Source organism: Ooceraea biroi, chromosome 7 (assembly GCF_003672135.1).
Source record: "Ooceraea biroi isolate clonal line C1 chromosome 7, Obir_v5.4, whole genome shotgun sequence".
Classification (NCBI taxonomy): domain Eukaryota; kingdom Metazoa; phylum Arthropoda; class Insecta; order Hymenoptera; family Formicidae; genus Ooceraea; species Ooceraea biroi.
Genome location: NC_039512.1, coordinates 6,420,766 through 6,440,958, shown reverse-complemented (window position 1 = coordinate 6,440,958; position 20,193 = coordinate 6,420,766).

Below are 20,193 nucleotides of genomic sequence, written 5' to 3'. Positions count from 1 at the left end.
AGAGGTTATATGAAGGTCAATTTCGTTTTTTTAAATGGTATATGTTTTTTTACGTACCATCTAGTAGAGCGTTTGAAGATGCGCACATTGATTTACGGGTCAAAATCATTCAAGGTCACTGAAGGCCAACTGCAAGGGAAAATAATTTACTTTATATTGCCTAGAGTTCTCTGCTATTAAAAATACTGTAAACTCAGAAATGAAAAAGTTCTAGCCCTTAGAAATTTTTTCTTTTTCCGCGAAGTTCTGAGTTGTTGTTATCATTATTTTTTATATTGCCTAGAGTTCTCTGCTATTGAAAATACCGTAAATTCAGAAATTAAAAAGTTCTAGCCCTTAGACATTTTTTCTTTTCCGAGAAGTTCTGAGTTGTTGATATCTATATTTTTTATATTGCCTACAGTTCTCTGTCATTGAAAATACCGTAAACTCAGAAATGAAAAAGTTCTAGCACTTAGAAATTTTAGCCTTCAGTGACCTTGAATGATTTTGACCCGTAGATCAATGTGCGCATCTTCAAACGCTCTACTAGATGGTACGTAAAAAAACATATCATACTATTTAAAAAAACGAAGTTGACCTTCATATGACCTTTACGCGTCCACCTAATAAAACAGTATTTAGAACAAATTATGTGTCCCTCGAAACCATGCAAGTTTGGTCTGACACATTTTTTTCCTATCACCAATAATAGCCAAGATATTCAGGTGGCCTGTTTTAGGTGCCTCACTCTGTATATATAATATATTATTTCTCACAGACTTTTTTATAATATTCTCTTGTTGCATTTTATATATCTTCTTTCTATATATCTTTGTAGACTTTTGTGAAAAAGATTTGTATTCAGAACGTATGAAACAAATGTAACTAAAATTTAATAAAAATGATATATTGTTAAAAATTTAATATAAATTAGTTAAATTTAACAAATCAAACATGTTTTTATGAGACAGAGATGATGTTTTTTAAATTTCAATGAGTTAATCCATTGTTTCTTTTTTACCTTTATAAACTGCCTTTTAACGATCAGAAACATTCTGTCGTCACGAATGTCATGATGTCGTGTTGTCGCAACATGTTGTGCGCATGACGCCAACTGACGCGAAAAACGCTCGTATGGTGCGGCGTTGCTTCTAACGCGGTAATTGCCGGTCGATTAATTTGTGAAAAACAAGGAGCAGCCGGCACTGCCATATTGGGCATGAAATTGATTCTAATGAATCGAATCGTAGTCCCTCTCTTGCCTAAGGCGCTCCGATGATGACGCGCGTGTCCCAGGCAATTGATCGATCAACCGGTTTTCTGTGGCTCGTTTAGACAATGAAAGAGGTTCTTTTAGCCGCTTAATGAAGACGTGTTGCTCGCAGCCCATCACGAAGTCGTTACGAAGGAGAACACGAAACCTTTTGCGGCGATGACAAGTAAATAACGTCGCAAGACCATGGAGCCTTTATTCCAGCTCGGCGATAGATCGACCTCTTACGAATTACAAACGAGATCTTTGAGTTACGTCAGTATAATAGCGTTTAGTTGCTAGCGAATTATCTTTTGCATTTAAAAATATCTTGCGCATCCTTTTTGGAAAAAATAATCAGAATAGTGAGTAATCTTTAGTTCGCATAATACTAATAATGTCACATCTGTTATGTTATGTATCAAAATTTTTGTCAATTAATTATAAACGTATTTTGGCTGTTGTATACACAGTTAAGTGACTCAATTTTTGCCGCTGCGATAAAGCTGTCAATTACAGCTTTTCGTTAGTCGAAAATCTCACACATCAATGTGACAATCAACCCTTTAATAAATACGTTATGCCCATATGTTCACTGATAGTTCTTGACGTATTCATTGTAGGAGTAAAATTTATCTTTTGACTTTAATCTTTACGAATTATTTTCAAAAATGCTGACGTAAAATTACAAATTAACGAATTAAACCGTATACATTTTTAAAACTTTCTAAATTTCTTTTATGACTTTTTCACATGATAACAAGACGAATTGTGCGTGGAGAACGTGCTTATGTATATCCCACAATCTACGAGGCTTCGTTACTGCCGTCTATTCTTCAGTGACCAATCTTCTACCTTAACGATCCTCAGAGTCCGATAGAGCCGTCAATTGCAGGCTCTCGTTACGCGAAAATTCCCGGGGAAGGCATGCATGGCGCGTGAATCCCCGCGAGTTAATATCTCTAACCCCCATGATTGCAGTCAATTGAAGCGGCCGACCTTATCAGATCTTGGGCGCGTGCCCATATGCCCATATGCCGTCTCCCACCACATGGCGCACCTCGTCGCGATGCCATGGCGTAGCAGGTCGTCGGTGCGAGGGTGCGGCGATGGCACGGGGAGCACAGGGCTCGCTGTGATCCCCCGAGGCTCGACCTGGCGTGGGGCATCCGGTGGCTCGCCGGTACGGCACCGTTGGTATCACGGCGATCTACAAATATATTACGTGCATATTATGCGTGCGTTCTCTATTTATGCGTTCCGCGCGCGTGTCGCCAGTGCGAACGTAGCAGTCGCGCGCGAGTAAAGGTAGTCAGCCTCGCGCGCTGAGCTAGCATATGTCGCGCGGCAGGATATAGCCGCTATGCAAATACCTTAGCGGTCCTATGCCCTCGCGAGGCCCTTTCGTCCTATTCCCCCCATCCTCCTCACTCGTGCCTGGAGGATCTGACGGATGCGCGGCGCATCAACCAATGTACACCATAACTTTCGCGGCGTACAACGGGAAACGCTGCACCGCGCCGCGCCGCGCCGAGGTTCGCGAAGAAGTCATTAATTATTTATTAAAGGAGCCCGTACGCGCCGGATTATTAAACCTGATTTTACGACGGCGGTGCGCGGCCTCGCCGGTGCTTTCGCTTTCGCGGCGATTATGGCGCGTGGAAATTATTGGACTATTTGTATGTTAACTTAACGGCCCGGCTGTCGCGCGGGACGTGGCACTTGCTCGCCTTGCTTGCTCAGCTCGATTTTGCCTTGTTTCCGATTGATTTAATACTTTGTGGCGCGGTGGTTGATCAATTAATCATGCGAGAGCGAAGTTACGATCGCCGCAGCGAAAAGTACCATTGTGTATAAATAGAATATATGTGACTATTTATTGAATGTTCTAAAGAAACTTTCAGTCACTTGACAAGTACACATTGATAATCATCTAATCATCTAATCTTATCGTGTCTTTAATTCTGCACAGTCAAATATATTCTGATCATTTTTACTCGAAATGTTGTTTTATTCGATATTTCAACGACATTTCATCATGGAACTTGTCTTGAAAGACGATGTACTTCTCGATAGAAGGGACATATCGACGCGAGGTATCCTTAAAACGATTCTGGCAGTAAAACGATGCGATACACAGGAATATCCCGAAGAATGCTCACGGTTATCACGGAATCCACGGAAGAAGGGTAGCGTGGTCAGGACACGACCGGTCGGCGATGTTAGGAACACGCAAGCGCGAGATCCTGCAGAGGGGATATATCGAGGGGCATCGATGCCTACGGAACATGTACCTGACACCCAAACGCGTTCCATGAGGCGGGAGGAAGGACGCGAGCGGGGGGACCGAGATAGCCACCACGAAGAATTCTGCGGCTCCCACGTGAAGCTATCAAATGTCTGACGAATGGGCAAGAATGCTGCGCTATCGAAGGATCTGGCATCCCCCCTCGTGCCCGCCGCCCCCGTCGCCCTCGTCCGTTTCCTCTTCGTAAATACGCACGCGCGAGGAAAAAGAAGGAGACGAGAATAGCGTGAGGGGGATGTCTTAAGACAGGTAGCGAGCACAAAGGGAACCGGACACTCGCCTACGCCTGGCCATTTTGTTCCTTGGCTGGTATATGGCTGAAGCACGAACCCACCGCGTCTCGAGAGGGTAGCCTCCTTCACAGGTGCACCCGGGAGCCCGCTAAATCTCCTCTAATTATATGCCGCGTCCTGCCGGATTCTATTTACCCGCACCGATCTCGGATAACCGGCCGATGCGGCGGCCGAGCGGTATGTAGAACGCCGATGATGTAAGCCCGGATGGAGCGGGTTGCACGAGCACGCAGAGAGGAGTGGAAGGAAGGAGCGCATCGCGAGCGTCCATGAAGCTCAGGTAGCGCATCTCTCGAATCTTCATGGGACGATTCCGAGCGAGGAATGCACTTAACGCTCATTTCACCCTACTAAAAGACTCAATCGCGTGATATTTATCGTTATTACTCGCGAACCGCGCTCGATCGGCCGCTCCGCCGGTGCGTCCACTTGCGGTGGACGTTTTTCGCACTCGTGTTGATTTACAATAATTATGCGAGATAGTTATAAAAGCGATAAAACGCAATAAACGTGTATAATTGCACATAATAATTGCCGCGTAAAAAAAATCATTCATGATTTACCGTAAACGATTTCGTCTTTCCTCTAATCTCGTATGAGCTAGTAATATCGCTTATAAAATTGGTAGACGAAGCAGCTGTTACGCGCGTATGCAAATATGCGAATATTTGCGTGTTTTGTAAATTTTACATAAAATAATACATTTCTGGAGAATTGTTATTTTTTTAATACAGCGGCATAATACACGCGAAAGAATTCTTAATTTCCGGTAATAAGAGCACCTCGTAGAATGAAACATCCGGGCGTGAATAAACAAAAGTCAACGCTCTCGAGCTGCTCCTCTCGAAAGGGGCAAAGGTTTCTCTTTCTCGTTTAAAGTTCCTCGCTATGCGCGAGACCTACCTGCGCCCATAGATACCTCCACCAGCGCTCGAAAGAACCACTCGCATCGGCGATCAGAGGACCTTACAGCCAGCATAAAACGACGAGCTTAGGACTAAACGCGATGCTGCGAGATGTTATTGCGCAACGCTTACGAGACGGCCGCGCCGTATCATCCCGCAACCTCCCACAGGATAAACAATGCACGTAGGGATCCTCTCGTACGCTCGAACAGGATATGGAACCTGAGAAGTCGACCGGACACTCGCTGCGGGATTAGTAGTGATGGGCTCGATACAATTACTATCTCCGATTTTCAACCAATTTCAAATGAAATGTAGCAACATGCAGCGCTAAATTACGCATAATTTATTAGAAATCGCTGCAAATATGAAGTATCTAATGAACAAACTTTACTGAGCAATACACATCGATTTTCATGCTCTCAGTTACCGAATTCCGAGTCTTCACAAACTAATATACACACAAAAGCCTAAATTTCAGTGTTGCGTTAATTCGATCTATTTGAGTAATCTCGGTGAGCGGAAAAAAGCCTCGTATTTGGATCGCGTGACTGGTTGCTCGCCGAAGCAGCGGCTCTGAGTCTGCGAAAAATGATGCCGGTCGCGATGACGCTTGATCCCATCACTAGGGGATGAGTACCAACTCATAACGCTCGCGCGTATCTCCGCTTTCGCGCAGCGCGGCGCAGCACAGCGAGATCCCGGATAAGATGGCACGGTGGGTGGCCTATTCGGCCAGTAAGTAGTAAACGCCGAAGCGGACACGTAACTGCGCGGTCGCGAGAGGTGTACTTACGATCGCCTTTTTCTCACCTAAGTGCCGTCCATGGGGCCGCAACGACGCCGCGGCGTCGGCTTAACAGTCGCACGTAGAATCGAGAGCACCCCGCGACCGGCTCGTTTCAGACCGAGCGACGGGCAATTCGCAGAGTTGCCCATGGCCAAAGTGCTCGTTAAACGTTGCCGCGAGAATTATTACCAGCGGATTACGCTCGGCGATTCGCGGCGGAGTTGTACGCTCGTTTCGAGGATTGCGATCTGGCCTGGCGGCGCCGACCGCGCGGGGCGTGGATCGTTAAGTGATTTTCGTGGTAGCGAATTCGGACGCGAGACTCGAGAGGTCCCTCTTGCGTTGCGCAAGAAACGGCTTCGAGCTCGCTTCAAGCTCAACCGAGCTGAATAGATTGGAAATATAGATAAAAGTGAACCGCGACGAATATAGTCACGTTTCGAAACGCGCTGAACGCGTACTTACTTTAGAAATGCGTTACTTCTATTTTGCTAAAACAGTAACTCGTAAATTCGTCTCCGAATGTTATTACACCGCGGGAGATAAATCCCCGTGGATCGCAGGAAATCGTAATAGTTTTTGCAACAGCGCAGCGCTCGGGCAATTTACGGTGATGAAGGCGCAGTGTAATTAATTAACACGAACTAAGTATCTCCATAACTTCTTCCCAGCAGCACTACCGCGGATAATTGCGGTCGTTTGCCGTGAGAAACGGCCGATAAGCGCGCGCGTCGATCAACCGGTCACCCCGTAAACTCCTCTGATCCGCGCAGCTCGCTGCTCCTCGCGAGAGGATTTAACGACACGAGCCCCAGAGAAAATCTTTTCTCGCGGGAACCCCGACGATTATCGCCGAGCTTCGCGACGTCGCTGCCACGGCTTATCGCGCCGACGATTTACGGGAAGCCGCGCGCCTCCCGACCACGCCTCGGACAGCTGCTGCACTCGGAGAAAATCGTAATTTGGTCCATGCAGCCTCTCGGCTCGGCAACGTGGCAGATGAGTTAGCGCCGGCGAGGCGAGAGAACGAGGCGTTTCCATTCGCCGGGAATTAAAATATTTCGCCGTGCCGACAGAAGGGTTATCTTCTAGGCCGCGCGAAGTCTTGCCGCGCGTTCGTTCGCGCCGATGGCTAATGGAACGCGGGGGACTATGGGGTCTCGCCGCGCGAACGAGGTGGTTTCTTCAGGGACGTGCGCCGGTGGTCCCGGCCACGAGAAGGAGAGGGAGATCTCTATCGCACCTGCAGCGCCCGCACGAAGTGTGCCTGCTTGACTGCCTATCTACCTATCTACCTCTACCTACCCACCTCGTAAAAATTAATAATTACGATGAGACTTACGAGGCGGCCGAACGCCCCGGCGATGATCCGCTCGGCTACGTGGAAACCGAGATGAGGGCGGGGGATACTGGCGAGCTTTATTAACCGTGCTATCCCGCCCGTAAAACACTCTCGGCAGCACAATCGAGCTGCCGTTGGCGAGCCCGGTTTTTCCCCGACAATGGCCATGCAACTCGCGCCTTTGCTGTTCCGTTCGCTGACGACATCGCCAACCGCGTGAATCCCGAATCGATTTCGACGCCGCGCCGTGACGATACGGATTCCTCGGTCTCTTTTGTTATTGATCTTGGAATCCAGATCCGTCGCGCAGTTCGTCTCCCACCGGATCGTTGCACGAAAAAGAGATCCGGAATGTTTGCGCAGCCACGAGAACACGCCGCGCTCGCGCGTTAAATCGATTTCCATGATACATTCTTGTCGTGCCAACTAACTGTCATGGTATGACTACGATTATTTCACGACTATTTTGCATCCGGATCAATTTTTTTAATGGAATGTCTTTCGTCCGGTAGAATTAGTCACTTTACGATTCGATTTCCTCACGTTATTACATCCTAATCGTCCATTTAATTTAAGTTAATAACTGTCTATCAATTGGCCACAACGACAATATTTTATGATCAACTTATTTCTTGCCACTTTTTCTCAATTCCAAAAAAAATAAATTTTACCATATAATACACATACAACGCGTCTTTGCATTTCGAGTGTAGTTATAATTAAACACTCCGCATTCTCTAATATAAGTTGCTTGACACGTTTCCCCCGAGGTGTTTGAAAGCCATGATAATCCTCCCGGAAAACGCACCATGTGGGCCTCGCTCGCTACGCGGGCTATTCATTACACGCGCTCGGCACTCCCACCGGCCCGCGGCACGTAAATTAATAGCTAATTTTTCGGTAAACCGTGAAACGCGAACCACGCGCCTCGCTGCACCTTATGGGAGGCACCGTGCGGGCGCCAGAAACACCATCTCCGACAGACGGTCCACGCGCCGAAACGCCGAACGTAGAACTAATGCATTAGCACCGTGTCCAACATTGGGCGACGTGGTTTTCCTCGACGTAAGGCTGACTCCTCGATCGCTTCGATATAATCGCAACATGTGCCTACATCAAGAGGTTCTTGAACTATACCTGCAACAGCAAAAAATATATGTTATTCTTATATAAAGATACATATTTGCTGTACTGCTATACTTAAGTTTATGTAATGGAACAGTCACGGTGTGGACTATGTTGGAGTAATATTAACACTGTTGAATCCTGAGGAATGTGCGTCTTTGTAAGAGAGGAAGAAACACACAAATATACACCTGTGTGAAGGGACCGGATGTCCCATTGACCATTGTCCAATTTTGTGGGCGGCACCATCCTGTATCGTAGCTCGACGAGACTTTAAATGGAGTTTAGTTGTTAAAGCATAATCAATATCGACGGATTCATTGTCGAGTCTTGTGAATTTGCGAGCGAGCAGGGAAAATAGGATTTCCTGTGTGAAATTTCTGTCGCACAAACATCGCCGGTAGCTCCATTTATTTCCTACCTCGCGACAAATTCGGTCTCTTGCATACCAGGGAAACGAGTTCTTTCTTCAAGAATGCATCTTTTGCAGAGAGCGCATAACTATAGTATACAGCAGGTGTTCCTTTTTCATTTGACGCTCTGGGATTTGGAATGTATCCATCATGCATTGCTTTCGGCAAATTTGACATACATAAGACGAATCTATCAGAGAATATAAATTTGTATTTCACTATAAAATAGAAAATCATTTCGTTGAAGAATTCTTTTTATATATAAAAATTAAATCTTTAATTTATAAATTAAAGACAAAAAGAAATTCCTAATTATCGTAGACGCATTTGATAAAGTGCGTTTCCACCTTGAGACTTGGTTGCTCCGTTATTATCGTCGTACCACGCGACAGTTCAATGCGAATCACGAGCACAAGTATTAGCACAGGGACAACACAGTGACTGCGATGTAATTGAATTAACGGAACGTGATCCATCGATCCGATCGCGCTCGTAGCTCGCCTTTAGCCGCGCGCGCGTTCGAAGGCTGCAGTTTGATCTTGGCGAGCCGTACATAACGTGGAAGCGGCAACGGGCAGGTAAGGCCGAGGCCACGGTGCGCCTTGTCATGAAAGGCGCAGTGAGCGCGCGAGAGTGTTAAACCGAGTTTTCACGCTGGTTGATAGGCAGATCGCTCTAGGATAGTGCGTCAGCGCGTGGGCGTCGAGTGGTAAAGATACCGGTTTACGATGCCACTAAAGTTGCACTCGGCGCGTAATCTAGAACTCTTTTTTCCGACACGCCTTCGTGCGTGCGTGGAGGGCTCTCTCCGCGAGCTCCGGCCGGGGACGACGATGCACTCGGGGCCCTGGTCGAATCGAGGGCACGCGAGTTTTCCGCCCATATAAACGCGCCTATCTGCCCGTAGCGTAACGTCATAAAACCGGACGATCAAGGTTCAGATACCGCGCGAGTAATGTCTCTCTTCGTACTTAATCACCTTCCGCGTTGCCGCGGGTCTGATGCTCGCATCGCTAAACCTGCTCCTAGTGATTGAAACTTAACCCTTTGCACTCGCAGTGTACTCGAACGTGTAAGTAAAACGTGTTATTATCGAGATTATAGCGAGGGTGGGTAGTAATGCGAACGCTTTATTGAATTTGATTGTTGATACGTAACGATGTACCGTAATAGGTTGAAACGTGATTTTAAAAATCGGCTCTGTCCACTTATTCTATTTCCCATATTTGCCGGTTATCGAACTCGATCTAATCTGGTTACAGGCCTGATTATAATTAATGGTTTCATCGCCGATCGCTGAATCGCGATAACGGCTTCATCCGCCGGCCGTTTACTGATAACACGTATTTATCAGACATTATGCAGACGTTAACTGTAATCATAACTAGATATAACAGACATCCGCTATCTTTATTAAGGATCCCTATTCTTAGTAACTTTATTGAGGACACACGTCCTCCACCTCATCTAATCCGCGTTCGCCATTAAATCTCGACTCAGGTCGCCATTTCTTTCTCGAGATGCAGACAAGCTATCTCCAGCCAGACGCGGAAAGAAGTCATTTTCATCATTCCCGAGTTGCGCGCGTGTCCGTTGCAGCAGGTACCCGGTGCCGGCGATATGAGGCGCAGCCTTAGGTTGAGCGCGTCGTGCCTTTTCCCGGGATATCTTTATCAGGATAGGCCATCCGCGTAGTCGGGTTACGGCTTGATCGCAGCGCGCACCACGTTTCGCTACGATTCGATAACCCTGCAGGCGCAGGATGCAAGAGCCGGCTGGCGAACGCCTCGACGGAATACCGGGTGGAGCACTCTCTAGGCAAACACCGGCGAGAGTGCGTGCGAGAGCGTACGTGCACTCGTGTACGCATGCACGCACGTAGGAGGAGGAAGGAGACTCATACGTACGCACATGAGCGCTTGCACGCGCGCAAGGTTGCGAACGAAGAGATCCTGCAAGGGACGATAGGGACTCGGAGGAGCAGGTCGTCCTCGACGAAGGGGTGCGCGGGACGCGGGGGGAGGAATACCCGGCGTGCATTACCTTCTGAAGAAGGCGCGACTCCCAACGACTCTATATAACTGCTTTAGATAAGGATTGAGTAGACACCACCACGTGGAATGCCGTTTTACATAAACCCCATACTGCCAGCCGCTCGCTTTAGAGTCTTCGTGCTCTACTGCTCTCGCTCTTCCTTTCTCTCCTCCGTTCCCTGTCGGTCGACTTTTTTTCCCCTGTTTCGCGTTCACCAACTTCGTTCAGCCTCGCGTCGCGCGGCCACCTCCGTAGAGTGCGTGATACCTTTATTGAATGACCCACGCCGTAAAGGCACGCGCGCGTAAGTGCAGCACGTTAAATCTATGAGCATGCAGCGTCTTCAATGATCCTCGAGGGGCCGAACGAGCCGACACTGGAGCAATCGTGATCCTCGGTGGGCGACACGGTTCTTGCGAGCTCGATCCCTCTCGCCGGATACTACGCGGTATGCTCGAAATATAAATTGCTCCACGAGCGATCTAACTGCGAGAGATAAACACGCGATGGACTCGGTATTAATTAAGTGTGGAACGTACGATTTTGCTTTGAGGAACTCTTGCGTTGTTTTCATTGTTCATACGAGGCTATCTATGATCGCGACTTTCAAACAAGTTATCTCTTCTAGGCGAAAAATGCGATCGCCGTGCGACATCGCCTCGTGCGTGCGCGCACTTCGATGATTCTTAAACTTAGCAAAGTCGAGGGTAACGTCAACGCGCATGACGACGAGATGGGAGGTTGACTCGTTCGCCAGGAGAAAAGTCACCGAGTCGAAGCCGACTGGCGAAGGATACCTTGATCATAAAAATGCCGCGATCGTCTCGTTACACGGATAAGATCAAGGCTCGAACCTCTTTTCTTCGCGGCGACACGTCGAAGGTAAATTAGCATATACGATAATCCGGGTGAGGTCGCGCGAACTATTCTGGTAATAACGCCGTCACAGAAATATTACCGCCATACGTTTCGGCTTAAGGACGGGCCTTCGAATCCTCGGTTTAAAACGAACGAACGTATGCCGCGCGGCGTTGCACTTGTGTAAATTGCAGCGACGGGTATTTTAGGCACACACGGGATGTGTCTAGCCATGTATCATCGCAGCGTGTATCTCCCGATAATAATTTTTCGATCATCGTTACGTCATAATCCCGCACGTGTTTCCTCTTTTGGCTCTCTCGAAAGGAAGCCTCGAGAAACGCCAGAAACATGTCGCGATGTTTTTCTAGAGTTTCCCAAGACCCGACCGCGTTGAGCGGGTCAACCGAGGGTGGAGACTTTACATTTTAGATGAGCTGGGATCAGCCGTACACACCGGCGGTCCGATCCTAATCGTCCTTACGATCGCGCTGGTAGATCTCCCAGGATCACGACAATCCTCTAATTGCGGCATTATAATTACAAATGGCCGATTATGTGCGGCGCGATGCAATAATCGTGGGCATGACCGTCGCGTATACATTTGCATCTCCACCTAGGTGTCTCTCTGACCCCGTGGCTGCTGCGCCACGACATTGTCAAATCGGCGGGGAGGATCGGCGAGACACATGAATCGCTCGATGGTATCTCCGCGCCTCCGAGAGAACGAAACAAACGGGGCGAAGAACAGGACGATCGCGGATAAATCAAAGAGATCACTTTATTTTCTCCTGCCAGCAGGTTCCTGCCAGTGCGTGCGTAATGTATGCACTGGCGGAATAGCCTGTTATTAACGAATATGCCGTGCCACGGGAGACAAATGCAAGTGTTTTACAACGGGGTACAATGGACGGATAGTGTCTGATAGAATTTACATCGCGCCCTTTTCGGCTCCGATGTCTACGATCTTCGGAGACGAGTGACTGAGTTGACATACAGAATAACTACGCAATGTATACGTAGCGTATATTTTATAAATAACGTTTCTAAAATTGCATTGCATCGTAAGAAGAACGTATGCCTTATCTCCTAAAAATGTGTGATCGCAGAGGCATCTGCGCCGTTTTATCACCGTGAAGAGGACAGAAAGAGCAGCGAAACGACAAAGAGGAATGACCGAGACGAAGGCTTCGTGTACTTCAGATTTTATGTCGTGCTCACGGCGACGAATCGCGAGATCCAACGTCCGTTCCCCTCCGCCCGCATACGCGATCGCAGAGCAACGTCGGGAGATTTCGGGGCAACAATATCATCTGGTGGCCGCCGGGGTGATGTAGGGGATTGGGAATTCTGGGCGTGGGCCCGCGACATGCGCCGGGGATTCGCGTCGACCAGATGGAACATCACGCTCATTTGTGCTCGCACGAGGTTGCGTGTCTTCCCGTCGCGGCGGCAGTCGTGAAAGCGAAAGAGAGAAAAGGGAGCGCGGAGAGACAAACCGATCGCTTGACGTTATTATTTCGTTGCGAGAAGAACGTTGCCTACAACGTCCGTGAACGCGCCCTCTCGGCCTTCGTAATTTTTCGTGAACGCGTAAACGAGCATCGTTTCATGTAATTATCGAAGGTGCCGATCCCCGAATATTTTCGAGAATGGTTTTTTCGGAAATTTTCGAAAGATAAGAAGAAATGGAACTAAATGTCAAGATACTTATGTACTAATTTATATAGAATTATATTACATAAATGTTTTTGTACTTTTTTATCTAAGTAAAAGTTTATTAAAGTATCACATTGTCCATCTCATTATTTGATGCAATTTCTGGATTTACTGGTCTTTGATTGTTTGCTGCAATTCTGTTACTTTATCGCTCGATTTCCGGACTTTTCTAACTCCGATGGAAGATCCGGATCGGATCCTTCGTTCCTAATAAATCGTGCTCTCCCCCACGTTTCGGAGACGCATTAGGACTACCGTGTCTGGCGGGACACGTGTCCCACCGGCAAGCGGATGCCGAAGACACGGGAAAACCCGTATATAACGTTTAAATCCTGCTGGAGAGGGTGTCTCCCTATAACAGCGCGTGCCGCAGGGTGCAAATGCAATGGCGTCAGGCAGCGTTTTATCCCATGAATTTTCGATTTTTCATTCTCGAGACTGGTCTACTACAATGGACAATCTCGACATTGTGTGGCGTGCCGATTGCACGCGTGCATTCTCACCCTTATCAGACGTTATTTATCCCCGCCGTCTCGACGGAGAGGATGTTAAACGTCGCAAAATTAAACGATCCTCACGTTACGTGCCACTAACGTCCTCCCGTGAGTATACGAGCACGATAGCCAGGAAAATGAACGACTGGACCTACCCATGTCTCTCTCTCTCTCTCTTTCTCTCTCTCGGCGATTCTACGCCTCGTCGTCTTCGCGATCCTGGGGCGTCTCGCCAGGCTCGTGTTCTTCGACGTCGTCATTGTGCTCGTCAAATCGAAGACGGCGGATCTTCGACGGATTCATCTCTCTTCGTGGCACGGAGGAACCACGTCTCCATGACGAAGGACATACTGATTTACATACTGGCTACGCCACTGCTGTGCCTTTATTGCGGGGGAGATGACACGAGTACCGACGTGTGCGTGCGTGCGTCCTGTGTGGGTGTGTACACGTGTGGAGCCCCTCGTCGTACCCGGAAGGCGCGGCCCCAGAGGTTCAAGGACTCTACGCCAGGTGCCGCTGAAGGGAACTTAAGCCGAAACATGTGCCAGCAGGTCCTTCTCTGGGAGAGATCCTTAGAAGAACGTCTTCTCGCGTGACCCCTTCATCCCCATATCGTTCCGGCTTAGTGAATTTATCTTGCGACGAGCGTATTGCCCGAGCTTCGTACAATCGAAAGGAGAGTGGATTTAATACATAAGCTATGTTGCACATTCATCAAGCCGTTCCTTGATTAAGTTTCAATTAAAATCAGACTATCTATGTAAATGTTGCATAAATACACACACACGCATGTCTGTGGTTTAGTTAATTGATCATAAACAACGCAGCCATGCATTTCTTGCAATAAATACTTTATGACTGGCTGCATGGTTCTGTTCATCGTGTGTCAACCCGTCCCTTGCAAAATATACGTGACATCGATCGTAAATCGCGAACGATAAGAGAGTCCCGTTATTATTCCCGGTAAATCCGGCCAAGCACAGTTCTATTCTCTCGTCGCTTAATTTACGATGCTACCGATAACGCATCGAGTTTCATTGGAACGTTCTGTCCGCAGTTTTCTCGATTCGTACCTGGACGCGATATCCAGGTGACAGTTCTAGAAACACGTGGCCTATCTAACTAATCGCCTTAAGCTATCAACACGTCTCTGGGTAAGGCCATTCCAAAAACCGGCATAAGTAAAGCGACATCATACTTATCAAGTTGAAATGTGTGCCGGAGCGAAATATATTTGTAGAGGAGAAATAGAGACAGAGACAGAGAGAAAGGGAGAGACTTATGACAGAGTGCCTGTGGTTATTGTTAATAAACGGAGCTGGAGTTTGAAAATTATCGAATGCATAATTAGCGACGCGTTCGACGCCAACGTGCGAACGCTATAGACAACTGTAAGGTGAGTCGTCGCGAGATTATACGAGCGGCTTTCACGTATAGCCTGACTTTTTCCGAGTCGCGTGGCGAGGAGAGCGCGACGAGAGGCTTTCGGAGGAAAAATACGGAGTCGATCCTCCTCCTTCGCCTGGCCGCCTCACCCACACACTCCTATTTTCAAGCTCGTATCAAGCACGAGTCTCGGTAATCTCCGACATCGACGGTTATATACTTATCCGGCTCTTTTGCCGACGAGCATGATTCATCGCGAGACGGCATAAATCACTCCGCGGGTCCCAATTCTGCCCGGAAGACGCCGACGACTTATCGAAAACAAAATTTCTCCACGTGTGCAATTACGTCGTTTACGTGATCCCTCGTATTTCGCCCCGCATGTGTGACAAATAAATTGCTACAGTAATACCTATGACAAAAAAATAAAAGGTTCACTCTGTGGCGTTTCTTAGAGTCGGCATAAAAATCGTCAAAGCCAATAACGCAAGATATTACGAAAAATACTGGACGAAGCCTCGTTCCGGCGTGAAAGAAAAAAACGAAAGACGCGAACAATATCACCGCGGTGCATCTCGCGCGGCCGTTTATCACTTGGACAAGAAGCGCGTTAACGGAGATAAAACGAGGCAATAGATTTAGAAAGTACATAAGTCGCCGTCGTAACGACAGCGCGGAGCAGCCCCGAAAGGGGCCGTCCCGTTTCATCGAACTCGTTCCGCGGCGAAGAGCAAGAATGGGCAAAGTCTGTGCAGATGCAGCTGCGACGATTGTCCGCATCTATGTATGTATGTGTGTATATATGTATGTACGTGTAGATGTGTGCACGGACGTCCTAAACTGCGCACGTTCTTAACGAACATCGCGTGGGCTCGCGCGCCGGTAAGTGCCCCGAAGTGACGCACAAAAATAGACGGAAACGCCATGGCTCGGCACGCTTCCTCCCTCGCAAGAGACAAGACGGCTCTTTCGGGAAAAAATCCGTCAGCGCGACAGATGCGACGATAACCACGAAAGTGCCCGAATGTGCAGACGCCTGTTCCCCAACTTGCCCCAACCGCTGCTCCCCATTGCAGCTGGGAGATGTTTGTGCCATGTGAAAATTGATTGGAGATGTATTTACGTACTTGCGCGTCGCGCGCAACACGTGTTCATAAAATCGCGTCAATTGCCGTTTATAAATATAATGACTGCGCCGCGATAACTCGCAGGACAAATCTCACTTTATCAGTCTCGCGGGAACAAGTGCACGCTACGGCAGCCCTGAAATAGAACGGCACGCGTTCTGCTCGAACGAGATATCGCTTCTACGGTACACCTGTCTACGTTCCACCTTCTAAAAATATCAGCAACATTTCTGACACGCATTGATCCCGTAGGCGACGAAAATAGCTCGCATTCTGCGCGTTTTTCCTTGTCGGTTCTTTATGCGAGACGCTTTATCGCTCAATCATTGCACGTGCTTGTAGATGGTGAACGAGATTAAGAACAAGATATCGAAAATTTGTTAATTTTCCATGGAGCGGCAGGCGCGCACGATTTGAAATACTTTCAATCGCCGTGCTCATGTGCTCAAATATCAATGTTGGTCCCGATGTCGCTCTCACTAAAAGTGCAAATTCGCGTGCTCTACCGCGAATTCCTTATCGTCGCCGTCATCGGCGAGTCAAGTCGCATAAAAATCGTTAATAATCCCGGCTATTTGTATCTGCCCGCTGTTGTAACGCTCGTCGTTTTGTAATAATCCGGCGTTGTGTTCCTTATCGCGTTTCTCATTTAGCAGTCCGCTTCAATTAGCCGTCAATTAGATACCACTGGCGGAGCAGTCGGCTGATTAACGAGTGTCTTGAAACCGGTAAAATCGTTCTCCGTCGACATCAAAACGACTCGCCCCGTGCAGCCCGAGCGAGCGACCTCACTGAACTCGCGTACACATATTTACCTGCGTATGCACGTTTTATAATAAGCCGCGTTATACGAGCCCGTGTCCCCATTAAAGTTTCAATCACCCTTTTATCGGCGCGGCCGCGCCATTATCGCACGTTCCGAGACGGATACGTACATATAGGTATATACCCGCGGTAACTTCTTTTCCATTTACCTAATTACGACGCGTTCCCACACACCGAGTGTCATGCCGAGCTGTCACCGCGCGAGCGAGAGCGCGCGCGATTCCCTTTTCCCGTTTCCTTTCGCCCGCTTTTCGCGCCTTGAGAACATATTGCGATTTGATTCAATTTAACGGATCCCGTCTCTGATCAAGGAGCACTGATGTGTAACGGTTGTTATCTGTAGATGTCAGTAATTATCGGCGATAGTAAACGGCCGTCTTCCGCGCTTGTGTATTTCTCGCGCGCGTTTTGCAGCTACTTTGTACCTTTTTACGCCGAACGTGTCAGATAGCGAACTACGGTAAATCGCAGGTAATTTCGCTCGCTCTGCAGAGACGCGGATGTGAAACGTAATAAAGCATTTTCAATCTGTCTATCTATCACTCTCCTTTTCCATTCGGGCACGGCGTTGCCCCTAGTGCTGTTTCGAGTAATAAATGCGATTTAATTCAATGCTCGTGCCAAATTGACAGAATATTCTCCATTTTTCGTGATTAAACGACTATTTTTAACAATCTGAATAAATGCAGACTAAATATCCCCAGAGGTACTGCTTTAGAGATATGTTGCAGATATTGCCATATTATTGCCAGAGAACACAATGCTGAGGACATGTATAAAAATTATGTAGACGGAGTGGAAAGTGGCAATAAAGTTACACGTAACTGTATTCATGATTCGCGATATAAAATTTGTAGAATGCCTATCCTACACGAGCACAGACGGGCACACGTCCGGTAACGTGTTCTGGCGCGAGATACAACAGGTAGTCGTTGAGTTCACCATTGCGGATGTTTGTGGAATAATTAAGGGACAGCGCGGCCGTTACATTTATTGCAGATTATTGCCTGTCATTATCGTCGCCGGCACGCGAAGCGTTTTTCGTCGCTCACGTGGCTCGAAAAATTGCGGATTCACTTTTATATCTTGTAAAAACGTATCCTCGCTGCGGCGCCGATCGATACATTCGGCCTTTGACTGCCGCCCGTTTGCAACGTTACAATCGCTAATAGCAGTAATTTCTGCGCGTGTTCTCCAGCGAGCGAGCCGTGCCCACGAATCACGGACACGCAATAAAAAAATATGCTTTACGGCGCGAGCATTTGGGGCAGCAAACGGCATTCAGCCGACATTGCGATGCCCAGCATCCGCGCTAGATGGCACGTCGTTGTTTGAAATTACGCTCTTAACTCTTTGAGAGATACATTAATTTTCTTGAATAATAATCTTCGGGCCAATTATAGTCATATTACGGTAATACGACTTTTAAAGTATAAGAAATTATATTTCAATCACGATAAGAATTAAAATTTGTAAATATTTTTGTTATATAATTGTAGTTACTGTAAGAGCAAAGCAGTATAAAGGCGAGTATAAAAATTTATATACCTTTTCCTAGGAAAAATTAAATGTACGTCTACGGTATCGTGGTAAGTGTACGAAAATTTAGTATGCACGTTTGAATTAACTATATAATTCCAATATTATTATTAAAATAAATATTATATACATTATATTATATACAGTATATTAAATTGATACAAAAATGAAAATAATTTTGTTGTTATTTTAAACTTATTTCAAAACCGTAATTATTTTTGCACCAACCTAATAGAATCCTTGATGCCGCGTGTTTCTGCTCTAAACTTCCCTTCGTGACTCGGCTCCGATGTCCTACAAGACGTTTTCGCCGGACGACCGGGAAACAATTGTCGATCGTGTGCAAAGCAAGTCAGCGAACGAATCCCGACAATAATTACACGTCGCGTAGCAATGCTGGGTATCCTTTCACATGTGAAACCGCTTGCTCTAGATTCTGAAAGATCAGACACGGGAGGGGTCAGCACGGTAATGATACATCTATGCGGCCTCCGCTTGACCCCACCCCCTTTATAGCCTCTTCGTTCCCTCGCGCCGTGCGACCTCGCGGATATTTTATATTCATACTCACGATTTTACGGATTCTTATTGCCGATACTTACTTTACGCGCCATTGACTCTCGATAATCGACAGTCTGCTTAGCAAGGGACATTCTGCTCACCGGCACTCCCGCTGCTTCTCTTACCGGTACACCTTCACCTGTTTTTGGTATTAAGGATAGAATTTATGGGCATCGCCGTACCGTTAACGAGCAACTGTTAGCTCTGTACGCGATTCGTTTACAGTCTTATTTGCATTAAACCATTGAAGTCTTTAGTGTTAACTTCCTTTGCGAGAGGTGGATATAGATCTTTGTTGAATCGCGATTTGTATCGACAATTGCATCATCGATAGATCTGCATCTTTTATTGTTTGAGTATAATATAATCTCCAGAAGCTCCGAAGATTTTACTGTTTATAGAAACAGATCATAAACTAAGATAGTTTCAACAAATTTTATCAGATACACGTTATTAAAGTTGCTTACAACAAAAACTATTGCTATGTAATTATAGTATACATTGATTGAATACCGTTAGCTTATCTATGTACGTAGAATAAAATTAGCAGAGGGTTGTAAATGCAGGAAAAATACCTGTCGAGTAAATTAGCCAGTTCTAAGAGCAAGGCACCGCTCGAGGCAATTTCTGCAAGACTTTTCCTCCCTCGCGACGTGGATCTCGGAAACATAAGAAGTGAGTATGATGGCTGACGTTTGGTTCGCGAGTATACGGTACGATTGTTGCCTATCTGCAAGCGGAATTGCGCGAAGCCCGCAAGAGGTAAGACCGAGTAAGCGTCCACCTCCGGTAGGTACGAAAGGTGCGGAAGAAGGTTCTATGCCTACAGTTAAATGGCGAGTTTTATACGCGCGACCTGAGCCTCCATCGAAGCTAGAATATCCGGAGAAAATGAAACCTGTAAGTTTAGACGGTGTCGCAAGGGAAAAGCTCACCACGTTCTCGCGAAAAGACAAATTAATCGCTAATTTAGCCGCCACGTTAAATTATTGCGAAAACGACCATCGTTATCTCTGAGACTGAATTTTTCTGTTAACGTCCGTCTTTTCTCCAGAACTGCTAAAATATATTGCTGAGTGTTGGTTTGAGACACCGTTTGTAACTTTCGGAAGTAACGAGGATGAAGGAATAAAAATGAGAATAATTTTCCCCGGTAGCCCATTTATAAGTGTAATTGTTCAGAGTGAGTATCGACGGTATTTCTCTCAAATGAACGTTAGCCGTTAGAAACTGTAGG